Source organism: Oncorhynchus nerka, linkage group LG7, assembly GCF_034236695.1.
Source record: "Oncorhynchus nerka isolate Pitt River linkage group LG7, Oner_Uvic_2.0, whole genome shotgun sequence".
NCBI lineage: Eukaryota > Metazoa > Chordata > Actinopteri > Salmoniformes > Salmonidae > Oncorhynchus > Oncorhynchus nerka.
Window position 1 is genome coordinate 35,310,420 of NC_088402.1, and position 21,753 is coordinate 35,332,172.

General features: G+C 42.0%; 1 long non-coding RNA gene across 1 annotated transcript; it reads left to right on the top strand.

The window, feature by feature from the left end:
- Positions 1-477: 477 nt before the first annotated feature.
- Positions 478-20,621, top strand: LOC115131526 (uncharacterized). Its single transcript, XR_003863970.2, has 3 exons — positions 478-599; positions 14,239-14,375; positions 16,475-20,621. It is a non-coding gene; the product is annotated as an uncharacterized LOC115131526 (long non-coding RNA).
- Positions 20,622-21,753: the final 1,132 nt, after the last annotated feature.

Below are 21,753 nucleotides of genomic sequence, written 5' to 3' on the forward strand. Positions count from 1 at the left end.
ACAAAAAAAAACATTTTATTAAAATATGTAATCAGTCTTCTTCCTCAAATGAAGGGGATGATGACGCAATCTTTGCAAGAGGGAGGTAATCTGATTTTATTGGTCGTCATCTCATGGCTCGGACATTTCATTTGCGATAAATGGAGTTCACCGTGAGTTATGCCGCGTTCATAACAACTGGCACTGGGAAAAAAAGGAACTCGGAATTCCAAGTCGAAACTCAGGCATCCTTCTAGAACTGACTTCCCGACCTGAAGATCACTGACGTCATGATTTAAACTCGTTAGCATTCCCCGGAGCAGGTCAGATATGTTATGTACCTGGCTAAAAGGTGAGCCACTTTCGTATGACCGGTTATCCCAAATTGAACTCAAGTTAGCCAAAGTTACCTCGCTAAATCCTCAAACCTTCTTCCTACGTAAAAAAAAAAAAACAATTGTTTCGAAAGATCCATGTAAAACACGACTTTTCTCTGGGTTTTCAGTTGCTCGGTACCAGTAAGTAGGAGCAGCTGAAGAGAGGGATGCAGCTACTGAACTGCTCTGTGGCCACTCATTCAACACCACTGCCAACCACAAAATGGACAAACACTGCAAACGGTAAGAGACATTCATTTGAAATGTAATCACATTAATCTGTCATCCCTTCACTCAACTTTATTTCTTCACCTTCAATTTCCATACCTGTTTAGAGATTGACAACCATACATGAGGATTATATATTGAGTCCTGTGAGTGTTTACAAATCGAATGTTTACGAACCGAACGATGTATAGTTTCAAAGTAAAAATATTCTGAGTGCAGTCTATTAATTTGACAGTGGTTACAATTCCCTAGAACCGTTCCTAGCTCTATACCAAAACAATTGGTGGGGTCCCCATATTATGATATTGTACTATTGACCTGTACTACCTTGAAACTAATATTAAGGCCATTTATTAAATAATGAAAATGTTTCCTTTTAATACTAGAAAAGCCTGGCCTCTGGATCCCCATTCAGGCCAATGAGGGATAATTTTGACTCAAAATTCAGTGAAATAGCAGGGAGCAGGTCTCGAAAGCCCAAAGTTCAGCGCGCTATCAACTGTGCTTGTGACTCTACGTCTTATAGGAACGCGCTCACTGGCCAAGCACATGCACTGTCGTGGATGCAAGGTCCGATCTCACTTCTGACACCAATGTAATTAAACAGCAGGGAGCAGGTCTCGAACCCTCGACCTTCTAGCCCGAAGTCCAGCCCCTATCGACAGTGCCGCAAAAGCATGCTCATGCGGCAGAGTTGATATCCCCGCTTATAAACTCAGGGTCGTTGAACAAAAAAAAACATTTTCAAAATAATACTTTGGTTGTGTTTATGAAGCTCTTGGGTTACATTATTATACCCAAAAATATTATTTCCAAGAACACAAATACATTTTCATTAGTTTATGTTACTACAGGCTGTCTGTTGCTGGCATGCTCAAATGTGGAGCATAGAACAGAGGCTATTCTTAGAAAAAGTAAAAAACGTTAAGGATGGAGGGAGGAATTACTTTAGAAATGTCAGAGATATTATCCCTTTCTTGTGTTAAACACATTTTAGTCCGAAAAAAGTGATATAACTGTGAACCCAGAATATCTACATTATTTTTGACTACCTATCATAAAAGTAATTTTGGAACATTAAAGTCAATGTCTTGAAGTACTCAACACAAGATGTTACCTGTTTTCTACACACATTTATTTTTTCTAACCCAAGTTATTGATACATTTTTCCCACTTTACTCAGTCTCTCATGAGAAGAAATGATGAATGGACAAAAGATCCATAGACATTAAAACCAGTAGATGGTGATAGCGCTGACGTCATCCACGTATTCCTATGGAAAGCTCCCGATGGCTACGCATCATCAGAGTTACTTTTGAGGATAAGGGAAACCAGAGATACTTTTGAGGAGATGGCAAACTCATTAACGACCATTTGTTGCCTGTGCGTCGTCAATGGGCTGAGCGGTACATTTAGGGCGATTCTAGGACAAGTAGAGCTCCCCATCAAGGAGTAATATGGAGTCAATTGGGCATAATCTCAAAAACCCAACATGTCAAATAAAAAAGTTATATTTTAGAAATGTTGTGGGTGCTAAATTTGCATGTGCAAGCCAAGTGCCAACATTACGATCAGTAGCACTGTCAAAGCTGCTGTAAAAAATAAATAAAAGATTGCAAACAAGCACACTTCTCGGCCACGATATAGTTGCAATACCACGTTGGTAATAAGGCATTATTTGTTTGACCGAATGGGACATCTGTGTTAACATTTGAAATAAGATCAGGATCAAAAATGTGAGCAAATACCTTTTGATGCAGATATTATTAGCAACTTTTGGGGTAGTTAGCTTTAGCTTGGTACCTAGTGGCAACAATGCAACCAGCCTGAAAACAATGACAAGACAAAACTGCAGTCATTTTCAATATTCTTAGCAATGATTTAGGAATCCATGTGACTAAATATTAGCTAGGCAACCACTTGTTGTTGTCCTATTGAAATCAAATCAAATCAAATTTTATTTGTCACATACACATGGTTAGCAGATGTTAGTGCGAGTGTAGCGAAATGCTTGTGCTTCTAGATCCGACAATGCAGTAATAACCAACAAGTAATCTAGCTAACAATTCCAAAACTACTACCTTATAGAGACACAAGTGTAAGGGGTAAAGAATATGTACATAAAGATCTATGAATGAGTGATGGTACAGAGCGGCATAGGCAAGATACAGTAGATGGTATTGAGTGCAGTATATACATATGAGATGAGTATGTAAACAAAGTGGCATAGTTAAAGTGGCTAGTGATACATGTATTACATAAGGATGCAGTAGATGATATAGAGTACAGTATATACGTATACATATGAGATGAATAATGTAGGGTATGTAAACATTATATTAGGTAGCATTGTCTAAAGTGGCTAGTGATATATTTGACATCATTTCCCATCAATTCCCATTATTAAAGTGGTTAAATAGCTGGCTAGCTTGTTTATTAACTTCAGTTCATTAAAATAACTAGCTAGCTAGATATTTAACCCTGTTGCCGCAGCTATTTAACCCAGCTATTTAACCCTGTTAACGTTATAAGCAGCTAGCTGGCTTCATCTGGCTAGTGCCGCTTGACCGGACCGGGTTATGTGTTGTTGAATTTGCAGTTCGCCTTTTAAATAAAAGTCCCTCTGAAAGTGATGCAAATGGATACAAATAGTGGAATCATGCCATATTTAGTTAGACTAGATAATGCGAAACACGGTTGGAGTGTTGGAATGTGGAGCAATGAAATGGGGTATCAGTCTACTCTGTACCGAAGTCCTCCTCAGAGTTATCAGACTCCAGAACATCCATGTTGTATTGTTTTTCCTCTGGAATAGTGTTCAACAAACACATAATAGGTTGACTGGTATAATAAATGTGGCTAATTTTACAGAGTCCCGCAATATGAGCTACAACGCAAATATTTGTGTAATCTCTTCGCAGTTGTTTTCTGTGGGTTTCCATTAGTAGACTGATATCCCATTTTATCGATCCACAATGTACAATGCAATATTAATGTCAATACGCACAATAAGCTGACTGGGAAGTGATTTAACACAGTCAAAGTCACGCAATAAGAGCTACAATGCTAATATTTGTTTAAACTCTTCAAAGTTGTGTTCTGTGGGTGTCACTGAGTAAATTGATACCCCATGTCATTGATCCACAATCCATAGGTAATGCTGTACAGTAGGGATGCACGATATATCGGTGAACATAGCGGAATCGGATGTTATTAGCTAAAAATGCCAACATCGGTATCAGCCCGATGTCTAGTTTAATGCATATGTGCAAAACCGATGTCAAAGCTGACGTGCATACCTATATAACGTAAGTACATGACGTAATGATGCCACGGAAAATTTGGTGCTACACTTGCAACACAGCATTCCTAACTTAGCCCTCAATGTCTGCTGTGTGGATCGAGCAGTCCACAAGTCGAGCAGTCATTTGAAAGAGTAAGCACATTTCAGGGAGACAACTGAAATGCAAAATCCATTAACACCAAGATAATGGAATTAATTTCCCTTGACAATCAACCGTTTTGTCGTGGGTGATGTTGGCTTTCGCGACTGGTCGAGCGCCGGTACACACTACCAGTGCGCTATTTTTCAGATGTTGCCCTACCGGAGTTACACAGTAACAGCGTCACTGCTATTAGCTTCACGACATAAATGCCATTTGGGTGTCAAAGAAGATACACATAAAAAAATACTATTATTTGGCAATAACACAATTTGCTGCGTTAAATAAGCTTTAAATTTGACACGTCAAATAACACAGTTTTATTATAGAATGTTCTGCATTTGCACGTGCAAGCCAAGCGCCACCACTGCTATCAGTAGCACTGGCAAAGCTGGCAAACAAGCAAAGACTGGCCACTAACGATGTGTTTACAATACTTCGTTGGCAATAAAGCATTATTTATTCGACCGCAACTTCTGGGGTAGCTAGCTAGCACCAATACAACCAGCCTGAAAGCAATGACCAGTTTAAACTGAAGTCATTTTCATTATTCTTAGCAATCCTTAAGTATTAGCTAGGTAGCCACTTGTTGTTTGCCTAATGAAATTAAACTTCAATTCATTAAAATAAATAGCAAGGCAGCTACATAACTCTGTTGCCTAAAGCTAGCGTTAAAAGCAGCCAGCTAGCTTCATCTGGCTAGTGCTGCTCGACCAGACCGGGTTATATGTTGTGAAGCTAGCCACAATAAGGATTAGGCACAATAGTGTAATTTGAGGTTTACCTTCAAAATAAAAGTACCTCTTTGAAAGTGATGCAGAAGTTTAGAATTGGTGGAATCATGCCATATTTAGACTAGATAATGTTAAACAAGGTTGGATTGTGAAGCAATGAAATGGGGTATCAGTCTACTCGGTTACACCCACAGAACAAAACTGTGAAGAGTTTATGCAAATACACTAGCAGTCAAAAGTTTTAGTATAGTTTTATAACACCTACTCATCCGTATTCATCGACCTGGCAAAGGTTTTCGACTCTGTCAATCACCACATTCTTATTGACAGACTCAACAGCCTTGGTTTCTCAAATGATTGCCTCGCCTGGTTCACCAACTACTTCTCAGATAGAGTTCAGTGTGTCAAATCGGAGGGCATGTTGTCCGTACCTCCAGCAGTCGCTATGGGGGTGCCACAGGGTTCAATTCCGTGCTGACTCTCTTCTCTGTATACATCAATGATGTCGCTCTTGCTGCTGGTGATTCTCTGATCCACCTCTACGAAGACGACACCATTCTGTATACTTCTGGCCCTTCTTTGGACACTGTGTTAACTAACCTCCAGACGAGTTTCGATGCCAAACAACTCTCCTTCCGTGGCCTTCAACTGCTCTTAAATGCAAGTAAAACTAAATGCATGCTCTTCAACCGATCACTAACCCTAGTGGTTAGAGTGTTGGACTAGTAACCGAAAGGTTGCAAGTTCGAATCCTCAAGATGACAAGGTAAAAATCGGTTGTTCTGCCCCTGAATAAGGCAGATAACCCACTGTTCCTAGGCCGTCATTGAAAATAAGAATTTGTTCTAGTTAAATAAAGTTAAAATAAAAACTGGCTCTCATGAGGACTGCCACAGGAATGGAAGACCAAGAGTTACCTCTGCTGCAGAGGATATGCTCATTAGAGCTACCAGCCTCAGAAATTGCAGCCCAAAATAAATGCTTCACAGAGTTCAAGTAACAGACACATCTCAACATCAACAGATGAGACTGTGAATCAGGCCATCATGGTTGAATTGCTGCAAAGAAACCACTACTAAAGGACACCAATAAGTAGAAGAGACTTGCTTGGGCCAAGAAACACGAGCAGTGGACATTAGACCGGTGTAAATTTGTCCTTTGGTCTGGAGTCCAAATTGTAGATTTTTGGTTCCAACCGCCATGTCTTTGTGAGACGCGGTGTGGGTGAACGGATTATCACTGCATGTGTATTTCCCACCGTAAAGCATGGAGGAGGTGGTGATATGGTGCTTTGCTGGTGACACTGTCTGTGATTTATTTAGAATTCAAGGCACACTTAACCAGCATGGCTACCACAGTATTCTGCAGCGTTACGCCATCACATCTGGTTTGAGCTTAGTGGGACTATCATTTGTTTTTCAACAGGACAATGACCCAACACATCTCAAGGCTGTGTAAGATATATTTTACCAAGAAGGAGAGTGATGAAGTGCTGCATCAGATGACCTGGCCTCCACAATCACCCGACCTCAAACAAATTGAGATGGTTTTGGATGAGTCGGACCATAGAGTGAAAGAAAAGCAGCCAACAAGTGCTCAGTATATGTGGGAACTCCTTCAAGACTGTTGGAAAAGCATTCCAGGTGAAGCTGGTTGAGAGAATGCCAAGAGTGTGCAAATCTGTCATCAAGGCAAAGGTTGGTAATTTGAAGAATCTCAAAAATACAATATACACTGCTCAAAAAAATAAAGGGAACACTTAAACAACACAATGTAACTCCAAGTCAATCACACTTCTGTGAAATCAAACTGTCCACTTAGGAAGCAACACTGATTGACAATACATTTCACATGCTGTTGTGCAAATGGAATAGACAACAGGTGGAAATTATAGGCAATTAGCAAGACACCCCCAATAAAGGAGTGGTTCTGCAGGTGGTGACCACAGACCACTTCTCAGTTCCTATGCTTCCTGGCTGATGTTTTGGTCACTTTTGAATGCTGGCGGTGCTTTCATTCTAGTGGTAGCATGAGACGGAGTCTACAACCCACACAAGTGGCTCAGGTAGTGCAGCTCATCCAGGATGGAACATCAATGCGAGCTGTGGCAAGAAGGTTTGCTGTGTCTGTCAGCCTAGTGTACAGAGCATGGAGGCGCTACCAGGAGACAGGCCAGTACATCAGGAGACGTGGAGGAGGCCGTAGGAGGGCAACAACCCAGCAGCAGGACCGCTACCTCCGCATTTGTGCAAGGAGGAGCACTGCCAGGGCACAGCAAAATGACCTCCAGCAGGCCACAAATGTGCATGTGTCTGCTCAAACGGTCAGAAACAGACTCCACGAGGGTGGTATGAGGGCCCGACGTCCACAGGTGGGGGTTGTGCTTACAGCCCAACACCGTGCAGGACGTTTGGCATTTGCCAGAGAACACCAAGATTGGCAAATACGCCACTGGTGCCCTGTGCTCTTCACAGATGAAAGCAGGCGAGATGAGATCCTCAGACCCCTTGTGAGACCATATGCTGGTGCGGTTGGCCCTGGGTTCCTCCTTATGCAAGACAATGCTAGACATCATGTGGCTGGAGTGTGTCAGCAGTTCCTGCAAGAGGAAGGCATTGATGCTATGGACTACCCGTTCCCCAGACCTGAATCCAATTGAGCACATCTGGGACATCATGTCTCGCTCCATCCACCAACGCCACGTTGCACCACAGACTGTCCAGGAGTTGGCGGATGCTTTAGTCCAGGTCTGGGGGAGGAGATCCCTCAGGAGACTATCCGCCACCTCATCAGGAGCATGCCCAGGCGTTGTAGGGAGGTCATACAAGCACGTGGAGGCCACACACACTACTGAGCCTCATTTTGACTTGTTTTAAGGACATTACATCAAAGTTGGATCAGCCTGTAGTGTGGTTTTCCACTTTAATTTTGAGTGTGACTCCAAATCCAGACCTCCATGGGTTGATAAATTTGATTTCCATTGCTAATTTTTGTGTGATTTTGTTGCACATTCAACTATGTAAAGAAAAAAGTATTTAATAAGAATATTTCATTCATTCAGATCTAGGATGTGTTATTTTAGTGTTCCCTTTATTTTTTTGAGCAGTGTATTTTGATTTAACACTTTTCTTGGTTACTACATGATTCCATATGTGTCATTTCATAGTTTTGACGTCTTTACTATAATAATACAATGTAGAAAATAGTGCAAATAAAGAGAACACCTGGATTGAGTAGGTGTGTCCAAACTTTCGACTGGTACTGTATCTACGCGAGTCAGGGTTCTCAACTCTGGCATACTTAAAAAACAAGTACAGAAACAGACTCAATGCTGAACATGACCTCCGTGTTGCGCTGTCAAATAGACAACCTGTGTGATTTGATCAATCAGTTCATTACAGTTCAGAATAAACAAAATATATGGTATTTTAACAGCAACAGTTCTAACCTAGACTTTTTTCAACAATATTTCCTACAGTAAGATGTACAGTAGGCCTAATTTTTTTTCATCTGTATTGTTACTTATGGTTGCACTATCAACACCTCAACCTGTGTGATGTGATCAATGAGTTTAATCCAGTTAAAATGTAAAATTATTTATTGTATTTTAACAACAGTTACAACCAAGACTGATGTAAAGAGTGTTTTCAATGGGAAAAAATAAATACATAGCTATTTATAAGGGTATTTCATTGTTATTTGTTTTTGGCTTAAGGGCAATGAAATGTACCAGTATTTACGTATAGTTACATATTTTCATAAGCTTGGGTCTCAGGAAAACAGATTCTCATTTGGGTCCCAGGCTGAAAAAGTTTAAGAACCCCTGTTATCAACGTGCACCCAAAAATATGTTTGCACAATGAGCACTTGTCTCTCAAAACATTGTTAGTTGTTTAGCTAGCTGGCCAATTGTAGACATATTTAACGTTATATTGACATGAAATCAGTCAAAAACCTCAAAACAAGACATGGTATCGAGAACAATCAGAAACAAATCACTTACGATTCACAACATGGCAGTTTCTTGTCGTTGTTGGTAGAATCACAACAACTTTGGCCGTTCTGACGATGGTAATTTACATAGAAAGCCTATTGCAGAACAGGGCTTTTGGCACCGCTGGGTTGCTAGCAGTAGCCGATCAGCAGAGCTTGTGACTTCACGCTCCAGACCGGACAACGGGGGCTTGCAAAGACCATCTACATCAGTCAGAATACTTCACTATTGTAGTCATATTTTGTCTCTACAGCAAGAGGGCGTCAAATGATCAGGTTCTGGTTAGTTATTGTTCAACATACAGGCCTGGTCCAAATACATTGAAAATGCAGTATTATATGTCTGAATAGGTGAAAGCTAACATTACAACTTTTCCAAGAGCCATTATATACCATTATGTGGAGTGTGGAGCTTGCAATGCCAGGGTCGGTTCCCACTGGACTCCTCCACACACAAATGTATGCATGGTCTACTGTTGTTCGCTTTCAATAAAAGCATCTACAAAATTATAATCTAAACTAAGCATGTACTGTTCATCTTTCATGTCATACCATGGCATTCACACATAAAACAAGGAGGATGTTCCTTATTGTGGATGTAATGGCATGTTCAATAGAACAGATTCAATGAAACTAGAACACCTTTCAGCGTCATAGTAGAGGTCATGGAAATGTTAGGGAGTGAGTCAACTCTTAAATGAACATGCCGTCTTATTATATGAGATCTAATGACAAACCAAACCAGTTTTAAATCAACCATGACTGTTTAGGGTGTGTCTAGTTATTGGAGGATGGCAATGCCTAAGACAACAATAAATAATCAGAAACATGAAATGACATTTCACATATTCAAATAGTGTTGTGTAAGGGGGTAAGTTGTACAATTCACATCTGATAAATATAAGTTAGGATTTGTTACGATCGGGCCACTGCAAATCGTAAGTTGGGATGTGTGCAATTAAAAAAAAAATCATTGGTCAAAACACTGACACACTGACTGGGGATGTTGCTCTTTGCAAGATGACACGTTTTCTCTAACTGAATACATTTCTACCTGTACATGTGTTTTGTTTACTGTGGCAAGTAGCCATCCTACAAGCAGGAAGGAGTTCTATAGAAATAATCCACTTCACAGAAGTTTAACGGGTCCTGGATGGAGGTCCTGGGTGGCAGGAAGCTTGGCCCTAGTGATGTACTGGGCCGTATGCACTACCCTCTGTAGTGATGCAACCAGTCAAATCAAATCAAAATCAAATTTTATTTGTCACATACACATGGTTAGCAGATGTTAATGCGAGTGTAGCGAAATGCTTGTGCTTCTAGTTCCGACAATGCAGTGATAACCAACAAGTAATCTAACTAACAATTCTAAAACTACTGTCTTATACACAGTGTAAGGGGATAAAGAATATGTACATAAGGATATATGAGTGAGTGATGGTACAGAGCAGCATACAGTAGATGGTATCGAGTACAGTATATACATATGAGATGAGTATGTAGACAAAGTAAACAAAGTGGCATAGTTAAAGTGGCTAGTGATACATGTATTACATAAGGATGCAGTCGATGATGTAGAGTACAGTATATACGTATGCATATGAGATGAATAATGTAGGGTAAGTAACATTATATAAGGTAGCATTGTTTAAAGTGGCTAGTGATATATTTACATCATTTCCCATCAATTCCCATTATTAAAGTGGCTGGAGTTGGGTCAGTGTCAATGACAGTGTGTTGGCAGCAGCCACTCAATGGTGGCTGTTTAACAGTCTGATAGCCTTGAGATAGAAGCTGTTTTTCAGTCTCTCAGTCCCAGCTTTGATGCACCTGTACTGACCTCGCCTTCTGGATGATAGCGGGGTGAACAGGCAGTGGTTCGGGTGGTTGATGTCCTTGATGATCTTTATGGCCTTCCTGTAACATCGGGTGGTGTAGGTGTCCTGGAGGGCAGGTAGTTTGCCCCGGTGATGCGTTGTGCAGACCTCACTACCCTCTGGAGAGCCTTACGGTTGAGGGCGGAGCAGTTGCCGTACCAGGCGGTGATACAGCCCGCCAGGATGCTCTCGATTGTGCATCTGTAGAAGTTTGTGAGTGCTTTTGGTGACAAGCCGAATTTCTTCAGCCTCCTGAGGTTGAAGAGGCGCTGCTGCGCCTTCTTCACGACGCTGTCAGTGTGAGTGGACCAATTCAGTTTGTCTGTGATGTGTATGCCGAGGAACTTAAAACTTGCTACCCTCTCCACTACTGTTCCATCGATGTGGATAGGGGGGTGTTCCCTCTGCTGTTTCCTGAAGTCCACAATCATCTCCTTAGTTTTGTTGACGTTGAGTGTGAGGTTATTTTCCTGACACCACACTCCGAGGGCCCTCACCTCCTCCCTGTAGGCCGTCTCGTCGTTGTTGGTAATCAAGCCTACCACTGTTGTGTCGTCCGCAAACTTGATGATTGAGTCAGGATGCTCTCGATGGTGCAGCTGTAGAACTTTTTGAGGATCTGTAGACCCATGGGGGAATATTTTTTGCCGTGCCCTCTTCATGACTGTCTTGGTGTGTTTGGACAATGATAGTTTGTTGGTGATGTGGACACCAAGGAAATTGAAGTGCTCAACCTGTTCCACTACAGCCCCGTCTATGAGAATGGGGGCGTGCTCGGTTCTCCTTTTCCTGTCGTCCACAGTCCTCTCCTTTGTCTTGATCACATTGAGGGAGAGGTTGTTATCCTGGCACCACATGACCAGGTCTCTGACCTTTTCCCATATAGGCCGTCTCATCGTTGTCGTCAGCAAACTTAATGATGGTGTTGGAGTCGTGCCTGGCTATGCAGTCATGAGTGAACAGGGAGTACAGGAGGGGACTGAGCACACACCCCTGAGGGGCTCACGTGTTGAGGATCATTATGGCAGATGTTACATACTCTTACCACCTGGGGCCCGCCCATCAGCAAGTCCGGGATCCAGTTGCAGAGGGAGGTGTTTAGTTACAAGGTCCTATGGTATTTAACACTGAGTTGTAGTCAATGAATAGTATTCTCACATAGGTGTTCCAATTGTCCAGGTGGGAAAGGGAAGTGTGGAGTGCAATAGAGATTGCATCATCTGTTCTGTTGGGGTGGTATGCAAATTGGAGTGGGTCTAGGGTTTCTGGGATAATGGTGTTGATGTGAGCCATGATCAGCCTTTCAAAGCACGTCATGGCTACAGACATGAGTGCTATGGGTTGGTAGTCATTTAGGAAGGTTACGTTAGTGTTCTTGGGCACAGGGACTATAGTGGTCTGCTTGAAACATGTTGCTATTAAACTCAGTCAGGGACAGTTTGAAAATATCAGTGACGACACTTGCCAGTTGGTCAGCTCATGCTCGGAGTACACGTCCTGGTAATCCGTCTGGCCCGGCAGCCTTGTGATTGTTGACCTGTTTAAAGGTCTTACTCACACCGACTACGGAGAGTGTGATCACACAGTTGTCCGGAACAGCTGATGCTAACATGCATGCTTCAGTGTTGCTTGCCTCGAAGCGAGCATAGACGTAATTTAGCTAGTCTATTAGGCTAATTCCACTTGGCAGCTCGCGGCTGTGTGAGCAGTGCTTCCCTTTTTATGCGAGTAAATTACGTAAAAAAATAGGTAAACTTGGATTCATGTGATGATATGTTGTGTGGTTCTCCCAATACAACTTGTGAAAGCATGCAGTTTATTAGGCTACAAATTAAATAAGTAATGATGAACTTCAGTGTGGTGAAAGTAAACAGTGATGAGCATGATTCTCCTTTCAATAAATATCGGAGGTCTTATTCTGGTGACATGATGACCGAAGCTGCCGTTGGACCTCGAAGCCAGCTCCACTGCATTTTTTTCATTGTCCCCCTCTAATCAGGGACTGATTTAGGGACACCAGGTGTGTGCACATAATTATCAGGTAGAACAGAACCAGCAGGCTCTGGACCTCGTAGAGTAAAAGTTGAATACCCCTGATGTTGGCTATACCCACAATGTATCTGCTAGCTGTTAGCAAGAGCACACGTGCCAATACCAGAGTGGGCACTTTCAGGGGGGGGAGGGGGAGAGGGCATATGCACATCATCTCCCTTCAAAATAAGAGTTCACCCTTTAACTTATTACTATTAACCTGCTATCTAATAATTAACATATTATTTACTAATATACTGTAACATTAATGTTAGGCTTGATACATGCTATTAATGTTAGTAAGGGTCTGTGTGTCTCTGTGCTTACCGTGTGTGTGTGTGGGGGGGGCTGCCCGAGATGCAGCAGTGTCTATGAAGACTCTCCGGTGTCAGTGTCCGAGGGGTTGGCTGAGAGCGTTTTTAAGGTGACTATGGAGAGGGCCAGAGCAGGGAATAACCCTTATACTGCATGCATACAGCCATGGAGCTATCGAGAACACTCCCTGTGGTACAGCCATTACTGGTAAGACGGGGAGAAAGAAGGGTTGAGGGAGGAGATGTGTGTCGGTGGTGAGGAGGCAGAACATGTCGTACCCTCTGTCCTGAAGAGGTTAGTGTGCGAGGACGCTAACCTGCTACTCTCCCTCTACTCCCTCTGAGGAAGAACATCCTGGAAAACATGACCTTCCTCTCCTTTTTGTGTGTTGTGTGTGTGTGTCCAGTTGTTTTAGTCTACTCATAAAAGTGTGTTTGTCTTTCAAGAAATTCCACAAATTAACTTTTAACAAGGCACACCTACCTCATGAAGCTGGTTGAGAGAATCCCAAGAGTGTGCAAAGCTGTCATCAAGGCAAAGGGTGGAACTTTGAATAATCTCAAGTATTAAGTATATTTTGATTTGTTTAACCCTTTTTTTGGTTAGTACGTGATTCCATATGTGTTATTTCATAGTTTTGATATCTTCACTATTATTCTACAATGTAAACATTGTAAAAATACAGAAAAACCCTTGAATGAGAAGGTGTCTCCAAACTTTTGACCGGTACTGAATGTGTATGTATGTACAGAATATGTCTATATACAGTGCATTCGGAAAGTATTCAGACCCCTTGACTTTTTCCACATTTTGTTACGTTACAGCCTTCTTCTAAAATGTATTTAATTTTTTTTCCCCTCATCAATCTACACACAATACCCCATAAGGACAAAGCAAAAACAGGTTTTTAAGAATTTTTTGCTAATTTATAAAAAATATAAACCTGAAATATCACATTTACACAAGTATTCAGACCCTTTACTCAGTACATGTTCTTCAAACATGTCAGGAAACTGTCTTATATGGGACACCGACTGAAGGGATGACGACTAACGTTACCACCAGAAATAAATGCTGATAGGTACTGTATCTGTATTGGTTATGAAAGACAGTTATAATATTTGCACATTAGTTGTATTAGCAGAACACTAAGGATGGTTTACTCTACATGGAACCGTTACACTTGAAAGTTATCAAAACACTTTGTTTGGAATATCTACATAAGTTCAGCAATTTGCACTTTTCTCTTATTACTTTGTAGGCTACTGCTGGACCCTTGGTTTGAGGCAAACTCTGTCATATCCAGGATGAAGTGTCATGCACTCCACCCCTCCTGACACCCGACTGCACCTGTACGTACATGAAGACAGAACCTCACCCAGAGACCTGGGAATGTCGGTATGTGGTTAGACAGCCAAATCCTTAGAATATACCATAGAAATAGAATTGAATGCCATGCTATTTCTGGGACAGCTGAAGTTGTACCGAAGATTTGTATGCTCCTTGTTCTATCTTTTCGTTTCCTCTACACAGAACTTATTTGTATTTTTGCTAGGTAAAATGTAAGCATACTGTCTTTATAAGCACATCAATATTACAGCAGAAAAAGTTTTCTTTACATGAAATTACAAAACTTCAAGTTGCAAGCTACTTTCGTAGCAAGGTGTTGTAGAACAAGTGTCTCTTTAAACACATTGCAGACACTGGTAAAACATGTGTATACTTTAAATGCATACATTCAACAGCTGATGATATCAAAATGAACAAATGGCGGGAAATCACGCATTACATGCCTTCACAGTATGAATAAGCCTAATATGTTGATATTCATTGCTTACTACATATGTTTTTACTAAACAGTATGTTCTAAATAATATGTAGTACGTTTAGTACACAGAAGTATGTACTTTTAGTAAGTAGTAGGCAGACATCTATTGCACACGGACCAAGCCTCGGGATTTGATGAATGTGAAATGTTATATGAATATAAATATCTTCTTTCCCAGTACTGTCTCTAAGTAGGTTGGAATAAAATATTAGTCTTAAATCTGGTCACACCCTAAAAAGTCACACCCTCGAAGATAAACCTACTCTCTAAAACTTGTGTTGTGTTTGCACCTAGCAAGTACAATGGAAATGCACACACATTACATCCATATAAGCAGTCCTTATTAGTCAAGAAGGCTCTGATAGTAACATTAGACATGTTGAGTCAGGCATCACTCTCAGGGATGTACAGGTTCACAAGTGATTCTCACATGTTGAAAGAAACTCGCCCAAATTGCATATCTGAATAATTTGGGTAACACTTTGTGAATGTTAAAGGTGCCATAACAACCTAATATTTAAAAATAATTCAAAAGATACCAGAATAATTTATTTTTTCATTACAGTATTTAGTAGCAGTATTGTTTCTGCTGTTGCTGACTGGATTAGTCCTGTGCACCACAAGACTGTATTAGACTGCTGAGCTAAAGCCAAGGCATAAGCTTCTGGCTCAGTGGGTGTTAGGTCGGGTATCTGTAAAGTACTTCCTGACCACCGCTGATGTAAAAAAGGGCTTTATAAAATACATGTGATTGATTTGATTGGAGCTAATACATGTTTTCAGGTATCAGGCAAGGTTACTGAACACATTACAATGCCATCAATTGCTCTGACCTGAGTTCAAATAGTATTGAGCCTGTCTGGAGTAGAGTGCCAGAAATATGTGGTTTGCTCTTTTGGGAGTATTAAAATGGAGTTTGTGCCAGGCAAGCTCAATCATCAACCACAGCTCATTAGAGTATTTGAAATATACTATTTATCCTGGTCTGGTTCCAACCCATTCTGCCATTGTGTCCTTGAGCAAGGCACATAAACCCATGAACTGCTACCTGAGTACTGCTCTGAGGCTTACCTGATGCTCCCAGACTGTTGCGTGAATAGTATGTCAGAGGGTTGGGTATTGTGACAAGTGGAATACACATTTTCATTGTATTGATAAACAAGGCAACATTAAACATGTCCTCCAACTAATAAATGTAAGTTATTGTGTGTGACCACATTTTATCCAATATATTGACCAGATACTCAAGTGGCCGCTCTAATAATGAAAATAAATGTGTTCAAAATAGAAGGCAGTTAGCCTGGGTACCAGTCCAGGGCTTGACATTCAGGTCATTTCAATTGTGAGTGATTTCATGTTTCATTTGCATAATAAAATGGTGATTTTTACAGTGATTTATAAATACAGGATAATTGTGTGAATTTTACAGAGAGTATAGGCCTAATGTTTATTCATTAAAATGGCCAACATGCTTCCCGTGGTTACTTTCTTTATTGTCATGCCAGATACTCAAGGTTGTGACCCGGTCTGTGTACATCTTAGACAATGGTTTTCTGATGTAAAACGGAAACGTCAGAACGTGAAAAAGGCACGTTTTTCTTTCTTTTTCAATCTTTTATTTTGTTTTTTACATAAAAGACATTGGTTGTTGTTATCTCGTTTTTTGCAGATGAACAAAAAAACGAGATGCCGAGATGCAGCAGTGTGTATGAAGACTCTCCGGTGTCAGTGTCCGAGGGGTTGGCTGAGAGAGTTTTTAAGGTGACTGTGGAGAGGGCCAGAGCGGGGAGCAACCCTTATACTGCATGCATCTACCCATGGATCTATCAAGAACACTCCCTGTGGTACAGCCATTACTGGTAAGACGGGGAGAAAGAAGGGATGAGGGAGGAGATGTGTGTAGGTGGTGAGGAGGCAGAACATGTCGTACCCTCTGTCCTGAAGAGGTTAGTGTGCAAGGGCGCTAACCTGCTACTCTCCCTCTGCTCCCTCTGAGGAAGAACATCCTGGAAAACATTTACCTTCCTCTCCTTTTTGTGTGTTGTGTGTGTGTGTGTGTCCAGTTGTTTTAGTCTACTCATAAAAGTGTGTTTGTCTTTCAAGAAATTCCACAAATTAACTTTTAACAAGGTAGGCACACCTACCTCATGAAGCTGGTTGAGATAATACCAAGTGTGCAAAGCAAAGGGTGGAAACTTTGAATAATCTCAAAGTATTAAGTATATTTTGATTTGTTTAACACGTTTTTTGGTTACTATGTGATTCCATATGTGTTATTTCATAGTTTTGATGTCTTCACTATTATTCTACAATGTAAAAATGTGTAAAAATACAGAAAAACCCTTGAATGAGTAGGGGTCTCCCAAACTTTTGACTGGTACTGAATGTGTATGTCTGTACAGTATATGTCTATATACAGTGCATTTGTAATGTATTGAGAACCCTTGACTTTTTCTACATTTTGTTACGTTACAGCCTTAAATTGCTGAAATTGTTTTTTTCCCTGATCAATCTACACACAATACCCCATAATGACAAAGCAAAAACACGGTTGTAGACATTTCAGCAAAAAAAATATCACATTACATAAGTATTCAAACCCTTCACTCAGTACTTTGTTGAAGCACCTTTGGCAGTGACTCCAGCCTCGAGTCGTCTTGGGTATGATACTACAAACTTAGCACACCTGTATTTGGGGAGTTTCTCCCATTCTTCTCTGCATATCCTCTCAAGCTATGTTAGGTTGGATGGGGTGCGTTGCTGCACAGGTTTTTTCAGGTCTCTCCAGAGATGTTCGATCAGGTTCAATTCCGGGCTCTGGCTGGGCGACTCAAAGACAGAGACTTGTCCCGAAGTCACTCCTGCGTTGTCTTAGCTGTGTGCTTATGTGAACTTTCGCCCCAGTCTGAGGTCCCGTTTGCTCTGGAGCAGGTTTTCATCAAGGATCTCTCTATAAGTCTCTCTATAAGTTCCTGTTGAACACATCCTGTTGAACGTGGAACAAGGGAGAGCTTGGTTTGTTGTTTTGAAATTATATTGGAAAGTTTCTTCGTAGCTAGCTAAGTTTTTAGTTTGAATTCTGCGACGCATTTGACATCAGTTACTGAAACTGCTACTCTCTGTCCAGTGATCCTGTCGACCAAGGCCGTGTCTGAGGAGCTATTTGGCGTAGCAACTAGCCTAGCTGCTTAATAGCTGCCTATCAAGCTAGCAGGGTTCATTGAGGACTTGAATGTAGCCCGCGACGTGGTTAGCCATTGTGGCTGGGACCGCGGATTGTCCCGGGTTTGTGGCTGTCTAGATCCCTGCTGTTTGTTGTGTTCAATCTTCCCTGTGACCTGTCCTGTCTGGAACTTCAAGGAGTAACAGCGTAACCTACGTTGCTAGGTACGGTGACAAAGACCAAAGCCGGCGGGAGTATTGTTGAGGACATTGGTGTCTCTCTATCACAAGTGAAGGATCTTTTAAACAAAAAAAAGAGTCCAGTACCTGAAGAACAGTTTGCAGTTCTCCCTGTGTGTGAATCCATAATAACAATGATGGGTAAATCTCGAGGGACAATCAAGGCGGAACAACATGGTTGTGGACGGATTTGCCCAATCCCCACATGAGACCTGGACGAAGTCTGAGGAATGTATATCTTCCTCAACAAGGACTATCCTGAAGCTGTGCGCCAGAAGAGGAAAGACCTTATCCCATGAAAGCTGTCAGAGCGTGTGAGGACATTGCTTACATCCGCTATGACAGGCTCATTGTCCACCCTCCCTCCCAGAAGTCTGGAAGGGATGAGAGAGCCAAGTCTGTGGGTTTGTAGCTTCATCCCCGCAGCACACACACACCAATTGATTCATGGACTGCTGAATGTTTTTTTTCTCTCTTACTTTGTTTGCTCTTTTCCATATAATGTCTATCTTTGATAAGCTACCCAGGAAAGGGCCGAAAATTGCCCATATTAATATATGTAACCTTATACATAAGGTTAATGAAATCAATAACTTGCTCACATCAGATAACATTAATATATTAGCCATTTCTGAGACTCACTTAGATTATTAATTTGATGATACAGCAGTAGCAATACAAGGATATAACATCTATAGAAGATACAGAAAAGCATATGGGGGAGGTGATGCTGTATATATTCAGAGCCATATCCCTGTAATGCTTAGAGAAGAACTTATGTCAAGTTTTATTGAAGTGTTATGGTTGCAGGTTTACTTGGCACATCTAAAGCGTTTTTTGGGAATGTTGCTATAGGCCACCAAGTGCTAACAGTCAGTATCTAAATAATATGTGTGAAATGCTTGATAGTGTATGTGATGTACACAGAGAGGTCTACTTTCTTGGGGACCTGAATATTGACTGGTTTTCATCAAGCTGTGTCACGCCCTGACCTTAGTTATCTTTGTTTTCTTTATATTTTGGTTATGTCAGGGTGTGACTAGGGTGGGTATGCTTGTTTTTGTATTGTCTAGGGTTTTTGTATGTCTAGGGGTTTATAGGTCTAGGTAATATGTATGTCTATGGTGGCCTGATATGGTTCCCAATCAGAGGCAGCTGTTTATCGTTGTCTCTGATTAGGGATCATATTTAGGTAGCTATTTTCTCTTTTGTGTTCATGGGTTCTTGTTCTGTGTTTAGTTGCCTGTCTGCACTACTCATATTAGCTTCACAGTTCGTTTTGTTATTTTGTTCGTTTGTTCAGTGTTCCTTCTTATAATAAAGAACAATGTATGCTTACCACGCTGCGCCTTGGTTTTCTTAACGAACGTGACAGAAGAACCCACCATAAATGGACCAAGCAGCGTGTTCAGGAGGAATGGACATGGGAAGAGATTATGTATGAGGACCCTGGACGCAGGAGGGGGAGTATCGCCGTCCGAAGGAAGAAATAGAGGCAGCGAAAGCGGAACGGCGATATTACGAGGAGGAATACAAACGAGGCAAGCACGAGAGGCAGCCCCAATAATTTTTTGGGGGGCACACGAGGAGATTGGCTGAGTCAGGTTGGAGACCTGAGCCAACTCCTCGTGCTTACAGTGGTTAGCGTGTGACTGGTCAGGCACCGTGTTATTTAGAGATGCGCACGGTGTCTCCAGTTCGTATTCATAGCCCGGTGCGCTCTATTCCAGCTCCTCGCATTTGCCGGACTAGAATGGGCATCCAGCCAGGACGGATGGTGCCGGCTCAGTGGTCCTGTGTACTGTGTCTCCAGTGCGTCTGCACAGCCCAGTGTGTCCTGTGCTAGTGCCCCGCACTTGCCGGGCTCAAGTGAGCATCCAGCCAGGACGCATTGTGCCAGCTCTACGCTCCAGATCTCCAGTGCGCCTCCAGAGTCCATTACGTCCTGTGCCTCCTCCCCGCACTCACCCTGAGATGCGTGTCACCAGCCCGGTACCACCAGTGCCGGCACCTCGCACCAGGCCTCAAGTGCACGTCCAGAGTTCAGTACGTCCTGTGCCTTCTCCTCACACTCGCCCTGAGGTGCGTGTCTCCAGCCCGGTATCACCAGTGCTGGCACCAGGTATCCAGTGCGCCTCCGGAGTCCTGAGCTTCCGGCGACGGTACCCGGTCCGGAGCTTCCGGCGACGGTACCCGGTCCGGAGCTTCCGGCGACGGTACCCGGTCCGGAGCCTCCGGCGACGGTACCCGGTCCGGAGCCTCCGGCGACGGTACCCGGTCCGGAGCCTCCGGCGACGGTCCCCGGTCCGGGTTCTCCGTCGATGATCCACGGTCTGGTTCTACAAAGGCGGAGGGATCAGTGTAAAGAGGGTGGACTGCATCCAGAACCGGAGCCGCCACCGAGGGTAGGAGGCCGCACCTTTGGGGGGGATACTGTCACACCCTGACCTTAGTTATCTTTGTTGTCTTTATATTTTGGTTAGGTCAGGGTGTGACTAGGGTGGGTATGCTCGTTTTTGCATTGTCTAGGGTTTTTGTATGTCTAGGGGTTTTGTAGGTCTAGGTAATATGTATGTCTATGGTGGCCTAATATGGTTCCCATCAGAGGCAGCTGTTTATCATTGTCTCTGATTGGGGATCATATTTAGGTAGCCATTTTCCCTTTTGTGTTCGTGGGTTCTTGTTCTATATTTAGTTGCCTGTCTGTCCTACTCATATTAGCTTCACGATTCGTTTTGTTATTTTGTTCGTTTGTTCAGTGTTCGTTCTTATAATAAAGAAGAATGTATGCTTACCATGCTGCATCTTGGTTTCCTTCGTATAACGAACGTGACAAGCTGTCTGCTCAAGAGGAAGCTTCTCACTGTAACCAGTTCCAGTTCAGGTTATTAATCAACCTATCAGGGTGTTTACAAACAATATAGGGACAAGATTATCCACATGTATGGATCACACTTTTACTAATACTAATCTGTACCCAATGGATGCAGTGTTCTCAATATTGTGGCCATATCCAGGAAGACCAGGAAGACCCAAGTTCCAAAATCTGGCCTAAAATACTGTACAAGAGATCATAGAAAAGATTTTGCTATGACTCTTATGTGGATGATGTTAAAAATATTTATTGGTCTGATGTGATTAATAAGGAGCATCCAGACACTGCACTTGATGAATTTATGAAATTGCTTCATCCAATTATTGATAAACATGCACCTGTTAGGAAACTGACTGTTAGAACTGTTAAGGCTCCATGGATTGATGATTAATGTAAAAACTGTATGGTTGAAAGAGATGGAGCAAAAGGAGTGGCTAATAAATATGGCTGACTTACTGCAAATTGAGAAATTATGTAACTAATTATGTAACTCAACAAAATAAAGAGGAAACCGTATGATGGAGCCAAGATCAATGGTATGAAGAATGGTGGGAACAAACTTTGGTGAACTTTAAATGGAATTATGGGCAGAAAGACACTCAGCTCCATTTCATCAAATCAGAGGACTTATTCATCACAAAACCATTTGATGTTGCCAATTATTTTAATGA